The sequence below is a fragment of the Stegastes partitus genome, unplaced genomic scaffold (genome assembly GCF_000690725.1).
Source record: "Stegastes partitus isolate 25-593 unplaced genomic scaffold, Stegastes_partitus-1.0.2 Scaffold1744, whole genome shotgun sequence".
In the NCBI taxonomy this organism is placed as follows: domain Eukaryota; kingdom Metazoa; phylum Chordata; class Actinopteri; family Pomacentridae; genus Stegastes; species Stegastes partitus.
The window spans coordinates 176,224-186,930 of record NW_007579475.1 but is presented as its reverse complement, the minus strand read 5'-3'; positions in this window follow the sequence as shown (position 1 = coordinate 186,930).

Below are 10,707 nucleotides of genomic sequence, written 5' to 3'. Positions count from 1 at the left end.
CTGATGGTGGAACATCTTTCTACATCTGATGAGCAGAGCAGAGAGGAAAAGTCTGGAGACATGGAGACAGTTCAACATCTGCAGGACGAGGAGCTCCAGAGTTTAACATCTGTAGACATGCTGGGTCCAGGTTCTTATATTTTAGTTAAATAAATAATCAACGAATTGTTTCTTCTCTCTGGTCCTGCTGACAGAAGACGTCTCTGAGTTCTCTCTCCTTCATGTTCTGGTTTCTCAGAGCTGCAGGACTTTATGTTGCAGACAAACATGAACCTCAGTGAAGGAACATGAGACAGAAGCAAAAAACAGTCTTGATTGGAGTTTGAATATTTCATCTCATTCTCATCGCTTTAAAAAACACTAAAGTACAAACATCACATCTGACTTCACAAAAGCTTGACACAGAAAAGCCGAGAACAGACTGAAGACAGTAAAAACTTATCTTTAGTTCTGATTTCACTGATTCCTTCAACAACAACCTTTAAGAGATACACAGTAAACACGCCAACACCTGGCGCTCATGGGAAATGGAGTTCATTAACGCAGCCTCAGGTCTCCTGTTCAGAGGTTGGACTCAGTTTAAAATGAGGTTTTCTAATATCTGAAGCTGAAACAGATGTTGCAGGTTCTCTGCGACTGTGCAGCAGCTGAACATCCTGCGGCCGTTTACACATTTCAACCAGAAATATCAGAAATGACCGAGTTCTGGTTTGTCTCCGACTGAGGAAGGTCACCACGCTGAGCCTCTGGCACCAGGCCCTGCCCCCTCCTCTGTGAAGCCAATCACACGCTAACAAGCACTTAAATTAGCCAATGAGAGTGTTCCTACCATCATTTTGGCCTGTGGACATACCAGACAGAAAACAACTAAAACAACAACAACAAAAAAACACACAAAATCAAAACAGGAAACAACTGAAATGAGAAACACAACAACCCCGAAGAGAAACTGTCCCGAAGACGCATGAAGCATCCAAACATGAAGATATGAAACATTTTGATCAGAAATTCTAGAAACATTTGAGTTGTGGTTTCCCAGCAGCCTCCAGCACAATTGGCCCGGCGTCAGGCTCCTCCCCCTCCTCCATGGAACCAATCACGCGCTAACGAGCCCTATAAAGCCCAATGAGAGCTCCTACCATCATCCTCTGCCGGTGCCGCTTGGCTTTCCTCACGTTGTTGATGAATCGGCGTCCCATCTTCTTGGCGTACCACACCGACACAAACATCCCTCCGTCTCTCTGCAGGAGGACGGCGTTACATAAAGGCCGTGACGGATGAATAATTAACCACAGAAGAAGAAGACAGCAGCCCTCAGCGCGCGCTCGTTAAGCTCGTTAGCTGCCGTTTCCTGGATGAGTTAACGAAGCGCAGAAACATGACTGACGGCTGCATCAGAGACGGAGGATGCTGAAGAGACAGATGAATGAGAGAAAACAGAAAAGATCTCGACGTCCGTCATCCCTCCTTCCTCCTCCGCTCGATCGCCCAAACCCCCTCTCTCTCCACGCTCCACTGAACAGCTCTCTCTCTCCACTGTCAGCCTATGTCGCTCGACCACCCCTCCCCTCTCTGAAGGAATCCCCTCCCCCCGTGATGTCACTGCTGAGGAAGGAGGGAGGGGGAGAGGGAAAAAGAGGGGAGAGAGAGAGAGAGAGAGAGAGAGAGAGAGGAAAGGTAAAGGGGGGGAGGGAGAGAGAGAGAGGGAAAAAGAGGGGGGAGGGAGAGAGAGAGAGGGGAAAAGAGGAGGGAGGGAGAGAGAGAGAGAGGGGAAAGGTAAAGGGGGGGAGAAAGGGGGAGAGAGAGAGAGAAAGGGAGAGGGGGGGAAGAGAGAGAGACTGTTGCCATGGTAACACCCATCCTCATGTCATCCCCCCTCCAGTCTTGTCGTTGCCATGGTGACGGCTGAGCAAAAAATCAACGAGGGATGCATCACTTTCAGATAGAGCATGCTCAGCCCACGCTGTGTGTTACTGTGTGATACTGGTTTACTGTCGAGAACCCTACAAGTCCTTCAGAACCTCCTCGTGTAGCCTGGCGTTCTCTTTAGAACATCTGGAACCCACTGAGAACCGTTTCATTCCTCACAAAGAACCTCCTCAATGGCCTCTAAATCTTCGTAAGAACCTTTTACTTTTTATTAAGGACCTTTAGAGTTTTCAGTCTTCCTTGGGAGCCTTAGAACTTCCTCAAAGAGTCACAAAGCTTCCAAAATACAAGAACACAGAGAAGCTCATGAAGGTCTTCTGAACCCTCTTTGAGGTCATACAGCGCCAGAACTTCATCAGTTATTCAAAGACCTCTCAAAGATGTTCAGGAACTTCCCATCAAACCTGGCACAACTCCAGAATCTTCTCAGTCTCAGAGGATAACAGAACTACTTGGTGGCTGCAGCCTCCTTAAGGACCCCTAGAAGTTCCTGTAAAGGACAAAACAAGCTCCTGTAACCTCCTGAGGAGATTCCCCTCCTGGTCACAGAGCTCCAGAGTAGAGCTGCACCATATCTGAGATGTGAAGAAGAGCGAGAGTTGCAAACACATCAGACAGCTACTTTTTTCTGCTGCTTGCTGCAAAAAGTGGTTCTTCTTTAACATGACTGAACGCCGACCGTTTGTTGAGCTGTGGCTCCACATGAGCAGGAAAAGAGAGAGAGACTGAAAAAGAAGATTTGGCTGCAAAAAGAAATCAGTTGTAGAGCTGCACAATTAATGTAATATTAATCAGGACTTTGTTGTTAAGAAGGTCCCACTCATAGAAAAGAGTCCAGCTAGAAAAAGTCTGCTGGTTTCAGCTAAATGTGGCATCAGGACTCCTTATTTCACTTTGTCTTTCACAGTAAACTAAATAACACAATATCTGGTTCTTCCAGTGTCGTGCAGGTGTAGGATCAATCAGCCATGGTTAGGATTAGGATTAAGGGTAGTCACTACCAGGCCTGGTTAGGGTTAGGATTAGGATTAAGGGTAGTCACTACCAGGCCTGGTTAGGATTAGGATTAGGATTAAGGGTAGTCACTACCAGGTCTACCAAGGACCAAATAGCTGCCACAAACACACTGACCCTGCAGGAAGTGGAGTTCAGCATTATGATCAGAACATCAAAAGGATTTCAGCCCCACTGACAAGGAAACAAGTCACAGCAGACTTGTCAAAAGAAGGACAAGTATTCCGCCATCCTGGGCTAATCCACTCTTTATGTGTACTCATGTGATGGAACTGCTCAACATTGATTCCAGTAACCTCATTACGATCATTTTAGGCCATGCTTTCCACTGAAATCCCTTATTTGACCTGTTTACATATCAAACTAGCAGTTTAACATGTCTGTCGTCATACAAGTGTTTAGTCTTGTTTTATTTGTACATGAATGTCACAATATTATACTGTTTTGAAATTATATAAACCACTAAATTATCTGAAAGTGTAATTCTATGAAGGACATCTGGACATCACCCCTCCCTGACAGACATGGTGCCAGACCCCCTCCTGACTTAATGACCAGCAAAGCCCTCTTTGAAAGACCAAACCTGAAAGTACCACATTGAGTCTTCCATCATATGAGTCCTTCTTGAGTAATCCCTGAATCCTTCTTAAGAGTCCTACCTAAGTCTTTCCTAAGTTTTTTAAAACCAACTTGGAGGCTCCACTCTGTCCACTGCTGTTCTGACCCACATCCACAGGCCGACCTGACCACCCATCAGCAGAAGCACCACCACATCATCACCTTCCTGACACTGAAACTTGGTGCAACTATCGAAATTCTCTTTTCTTCCAAAATAAATTCTTAAAAGCTTCCAAACTTGGGGCTCCGTTAAAGCTCAGTTGGTTGAGCTGGCGTCGCATGTACAGAAGCTACAGTCCTCAATGCAGTGGTCGTGAGTTCGAATCCAGCTCATGACGCTGTGCTGCAGGTCCTTTGCCCATTCTTCTCCCCCACTTTCCTGTCCCCCTCTTCACTGCATTATCAAATAAAGGCATGAATGGCAAAAAGAAAACAAAAACAAAAGCTTCCAAACTTGCCGACCATCAGATTAGCTTTAAGGTGGGGTCCATTCATTCCTCCTCCTCAGAACACATATTACACCCTAATATTCACCCCAAAAGTACGTCGTAGAACTTTGTTCTCTTCCTTCCTTTTCTCCTCACTGACATTCACAGTGTTGTTTGTTTTGTGTTGTTGTTTGTCTTAATGGCAATTAATGTCAATTACCTCCACAGTTCTCTTGTTCACATTTCAGTCCCTAATTAGTTTGGTTCCAGCTACGGAGCTTTTATTAATGACTTTCAGCTTTCATAATTTTCCCCACAATGCTTGAAATTCTTCTTGACAGCACAAGAGGTGCTTCATATACAGCATTGTTACATGAATCTGATCAGAGTACTTCACTAACATCAGTTAGATTGTGTACTAATTCTGCATTCAAAGCCATTTGAGTGGACTTTTTCCTGACACAGGACTAACCTGGAGCTACATCAAGGATGCAGAGATCTTCCTAAATACTGTGTATTCCTCATATGTTCCTCAACCCTTCCTCCTCAAAGAGCCATAAGGCATCTCGGACCTCTCCTTCTTTCTGAAAGAACACCAAGATCTTCCCCAAGATCTTCTCACACCGTTTTACAGACATATAGCACCAGCTAACCCTATAACCTCTTAAACCCACAGAAACTCCTTAAAGACTTTTAAAGCTGTAAACAGAACTCAGAAACTTCTTATCCAACTTTACAGACCACCAGAACCTTCTCAGTGGTGTTTAACGTGTCTCCATGGACATCAAACGTTCCCTGAATAACCGACTGTTGGTGTTTGCAGGAAGCAGTCTCAGCTGGTGGAGAGAAGCAAGAACCAGATAAAAACACAGAACAGCCTCTGTTAAAACGACACATTTGTGTAGGGAGTAATGAAGTGACTTTCATCACACTGTGGAGAACACCTGTTTAAATCAGGCTCACACACACACAGAGCTGCAGACTGTGTGCTGCTGCCTCTTGCTGGTCAAATGAAGAATTGCATGTGGACTCTCCAGTTTGTTGGTTTGTTTAATCCTCAGAGACTTCAGACACGTCTCTATGACTGATGCTGCTACCGAGGAGGAGACTCAGTTTCAAACAAGTTTAAACATTTCTGTTCAACTATCAGACTTCCATCCATCATCTATACACCACTTAATTCTCATGTTGTTCAAATGCTCACCAAGCTGAAGCAGTGTAATCAGTCATTAGCTTCTTCTCTCATATTTCTGATCATCCCTCCATCATCTCTCCACCTTAATCCTCACCAGGGTCATGGGGGGCGGAGCCTATACCAGCTGACTCAGGGTGAAGGCAGGTTCACCTGGACAGGTAACCAGTCTATCACAGGGCTACACTTAGAGACAGACAACCAAGCACACTCACATTCACACCTACGGACAATTTACAATCACCAATTAACCTCAGCATGTTTCTGGACTGTGGGAGGAAGCCGGAGAACCCGGAGAGAACCCACGCTGCACGGGGAGAACATGGAGACTCCACGCAGGAAGATCCCGGGTGTCCTCACCGGGACGCCAACCCTAACCCTGTCTTCTATCTGTGAGGCCGCGATGCCAGCCACAGAGTCACCATGCAGCCCTGACTTTAAGACTTCAACCAGAAAAACAAACTGAAGTACATTCATATTCCTGAAGGCCTTCTCAAGGACCCTTAAAACCTCCTCAGACCATTTTAAGGACCCTTTAAACCTCCACAGACCTTCTCAGTGTCCCTTCAAAAGCTTTCCTTTGGAAACGTGAATTCTGGGAGGTGTAGTTCACTGACCTCAGTGTGCGTGTGCGTACGTACGGTGAGTGCGGCAGGGTGTGTGTATCCGTCCAGGTGTGCGTGGCTCAGCTCGGTGCTGCGTCCGTGGGTCATGTGACCGGGGCTGGGATCGACAGGCGGAGTCTCATCGTCTTGGTAACGATACTTCTGCAGAGGCACAGAGGGACACAGCTGTTAGCATTAGCATCTATACAAAAAACCTGCAGGGTTACACAAACGTACAGCAGGTCCATAATTATCTTATAATTATAAAACATGCAAACACGGTAAGTGAATGTGCAATTCCAAAACCAGCGTGAGGCTGACTGCTTGTCGAGGCTACAGAAACACCAAATGCAAAAACACTGTACGACAGTCCAGGATCATCTCCACAGACTGTTTCCCTAAGAACGCCTAGAACCACCACAGGCACCTCCAAGACATCGTTCTGGCAACTTCGAAACTTTTAATCCTCTACAAGGACCTCTGACATCCACCCAGGATCCTTGAATGTGGACCTGACAAACCAGCTCCCCCTATAGAACCTGCTCATCAACCCATTCAACCTCCACTAGAATCTGTAGTTCAATTCAGACAACTTTTAAACCTCCTCAAAGATTTCTGGAACAGCGCTCCAGACTAACTTTTCCACTGGTAGCTCTGGTGCTACCAACTTTTCTGGTTGGTCGGACCAGCAGATGATTCGATCGCTCCTCCTCCTTATTTTGGTTTGGCATTGCTACAGCTATTAATCCACTGCACATGCTGATGAAAATCTGTCTTTTGCATAACCAAGCTATGTGGCATTGACTTCAGTGATACAAGACTTCCATCCATCATCTCTACACCTTAACCCTCACTTGGGTCATGGGGGGTGGAGCCTATCCCAGCTGACTCAGGGTGAAGGCAGGTTCACCTGGACAGGTAACCAGTCTATCACAGGGCTACACTTAGAGACAGACAACCAAGCACACTCACATTCACACCTACGGACAATTTACAATCACCAATTAACCTCAGCATGTTTCTGGACTGTGGGAGGAAGCCGGAGAACCCGGAGAGAACCCACGCTGCACGGGGAGAACATGGAGACTCCACGCAGGAAGATCCCGGGTGTCCTCACCGGGACGCCAACCGGCGACCTTCTAGCTGTGAGGCCACGGTGCTAACCACTGATCCACCTGCAGCCCTGATATAAGACTTGATATTTTTAAAATGTTCTGATCTGAAAACGTGTATTTTGTCACCAGTCCTCTTCTGATGTCACTCATAAACCGGGCAACTGAACATCTGCTAATTGGTGAATACTGCATTTTGCAAATGTTCCCTAAATGCCTCACATGCTGCCTGCAGTAAACGCTGCCAGGTGGCTGCAGTGTTGCAGCTGCAACAGGTGGAAAACAGTGAAAAGAGCATCGACAGATTCACACAAGTTGAAACTGAGGGATTTTATTGACATGCGCTTTCTATTGCAGAGTTTTAGGTGTGAATACTGCAGTCACTCATGTTTCTGAAGTCTAAATTGTGCCTGCTGTTAAAATTTGAACCATCAAGATTGAATGTGGGGCTACTTTTTCTTCTTAACCGACTCAGTCAAGATCTGTGCCTGCACCTGAACACCAGGTGTGTTGGACCCTCCTTCCTCCTCTCCTGACTGGGTTTTAACATCATCAGCTGCAGACGGTTTCATCACTGGAACACGGTAACAGGGAAACTGACTGCTCTAACATCAGACAGGAGACACTGACTCAATGAGGAAGCAGTAGAACTGTTTCCAACCACAATGACCTGACCTGTCGCTATCAGTGCACATGGAAGGAACCACATCAGCTCACAATCATGAGACACTCGCACAATGCGACCACGTGAAATTTCAACTTGCAAACACTCAAAAAATAAAGGTTGCAGCCTGGAGCCCTGTGGAACCGAATCAAAAACCCTCAGAATCTTCACAGGGACCTCCAAAATCTCTTCCAGGGTTTATTTAAGCTTTTCAGGCAAATTGTAAACCTCCCTGAGGACCTTTGGAACCTCCTCAAGAACCCTTAGCAGCACTATAGGGACGTTTCAAAGCTTCTCTGAGATCCTTAGATGCTGTTCAAGCAATTTTATACCTTGACAAGGGTTTCTGGGACCTCCTGAAGAAATTTACAACCTCTGCAAGAACACATGACATCTCCCTTGGACTAGCCTGCCTCTGGATGTTCCTGACAATCCTTATAAGCTTCTTAGGCAGCTTTTAAACTTGCTCAAGAACCTGTAGAGCCTCCACAGGAACATTTCAAACCTTCTTTTGGAACTCTTAAAACCAGGACAAAATTGTAAAAGCCCCAATAAAACATCTTTTTAAAAACCCCTTAAAAACCCCTGGAAATCTGCAGCTAATCCATGATATCTTTAATGTAGTTGTCCCTTAACTCAGGAATAAGTCGTCCATTTAACAGCCAGTTAGGAACTTTAATGATTATTTGTTGTTAAATTAATTGGGTTTTATGATTTTGCGTACCAGAGTTAAGATTCCTCTTCACGATGCCACACAGTGTATGGTTCTATATACTGACAAGTCTCAACACACAGACATCAAGGTGACCCAAAGATTCATTCTTATTCCAGACCAGACAACTGAACGGAGGGAAAGAAGGAGGGATGAAGAAGGTAAAGTCAGAGAGGACAGAGGACACCTGAGGAGGACAGAAGAGGAAGGACAGAGGATGAACAGACAAGAACAAAACAACGGGCAAAAGAAAAAAGGAAAGAAAAAGGACAGAAAGTAGCAGGAAAGTAGAGAACGAGACGCAGAGATGGGGATGCGGTTGCCATAGTAACAAGGGGGCCTCAGAGCCTCAGTTGCCAGGCAACTGACATCACCGGACCAAGGAGGAGGAGCCAGATCTGATTCATAAAGACGGACAGACAGACTGGGAAGCTGCCTGCAGTCTGAACGTATGGATGTATGATGCAGCAGAAGCGTGACGAGCTGTGACCTCTGACCTCTGATGGTTGACACAGATTCTCTGCTGTGATTTTAGATGAGCAGCTCGGAGACTCGTGTGAATAAGAATTAGAGTCTACAAATACGTCGGCTGTGTGAAGCGTGTTGCTGGAAATGTGCCTGCTGAGAATTACAGTCTGTGTTTACACGCGTGTCTGACTGACATGTGGCCGCAGCGCTGCAGGCGGTTCTGCACACGCTGTCAAACACGTCACATTTACTGTGTAACACGTTCACAACAATCACCCAACAAATTCACCCTCACATTATTCACAGCAGACTGCTCTTGTAACCAACTCAAGACGCTATGAAAATCTGAGTAATGTTACTCAATTCACATAAATTAAACAACTAACAGAATAACTATTACTCAGTAAAGTGTGAACATGGATACAATAACATATTGTTCTTGATGTACACCTGCTCCTCCATCAGTATTTACACCATCAAATAACCAGACCTGATCTGAGCTCAAACACCAGTAACTACCAGATCAGTGGGTACTAATGACACCAGTAACTACCAGACCAGTGGGTACTAATGACACCAGTAACTACCAGATCAGTGGGTACTAATGACACCAGTAACTACCAGATCAGTGGGTACTAATGACACCAGTAACTACCAGATCAGTGTGTACTAATGACACCAGTAACTACCAGACCAGTGGGTACTAATGACACTGGTAAATACTGACTTTAGACACATCACAGGACCAAACTGAACACCAGTGAGCATCAGATTCATTAATGTCAAACTGGCCTTAAATAGTCCTGTCCTGCACCAAGAAACAGGCCTGAATTCCACAAAAGCAGCCATTTCCTACTCTGGAGTGCAGCTTTGGATGTGAAACATAGTAAAAGTACAGAATCCCAAAGAAAGATTAAATTTTGCATCACACCAGTAAAACCTTTGACTCTCATGTCAATACCAGATCACTATGTTTGTACATTGTGTTGGTTCATTTCACAGGTTTATTTGTTGATAAGTTTCACCACAGAAGATAAAATCACAGATTTTGGAAGTTTTACATTTAGGCAAACATTGAAGAACAAATGCACAAATGTAGTTTGAATGCGTCCACATGACCCAGTCTCAAAGCTGGATTATTACCTCTGTGAAGAAACTACGCTGTTAGGTTTTCTATCTGTGCATCACCACAACCAGAGTTACTGATGGTGTTTCTGTGACACTGTGTTGAGTTTCTTCATGTTCTTCCACCAATGGAGGCTGAAATGGATCATGATGGAGTTGGAGCTGAAAAATCTTGAACTGAAAATGACAGAAGAAGTTGGAACCAACTGGGTCTGTACATGGACTGGTGAAGAAAACCAGAAACTACCAGTGACTACACTGGCACTGGCTCTTATTTTAGCATCATGCATTGTGCAGATACAGTTACAGTCTGTTTTTATTACAGATTACTCCAATAAACACAGCACAGTGCTGGTGAGCAGATGAATGACAGCTGCTGTGGAAGCTACCCAGTGAAAACTCACTTCACTCATATTAACTCGCCAAACTCGAAACCTGATGGTGGATTTGAAAGTTCCATCCATTGTCTACACACTGCTAATCCTCACTAGGGTCACAGGGGGCGGAGTCTATCCCAGCTGACTCAGGGTGAAGGCAGGTTCACCTGGACAGGTAACCAGTCTATCACAGGGCTACACTTAGAGACAGACGGATTTGAAAGTTATGTTACTTTTAAATAAATCCCCCAAAGGAAACAATCTATCAGCCAGAAAATGATGTAAAAACAACAACAACAAAAAACCAAAAACAAACATCAAAATAAAAAACAAAAATTTATAGATTTTGAACTTTTTATTTTAAATGTGTCATGTGATGTGCCCTTCCATCAGGAAAATCAACCAAATCTGAGTTCACAGCTGATTCTTCATGACTGGCTCAGATCCATAGTGTCTGAGGTGA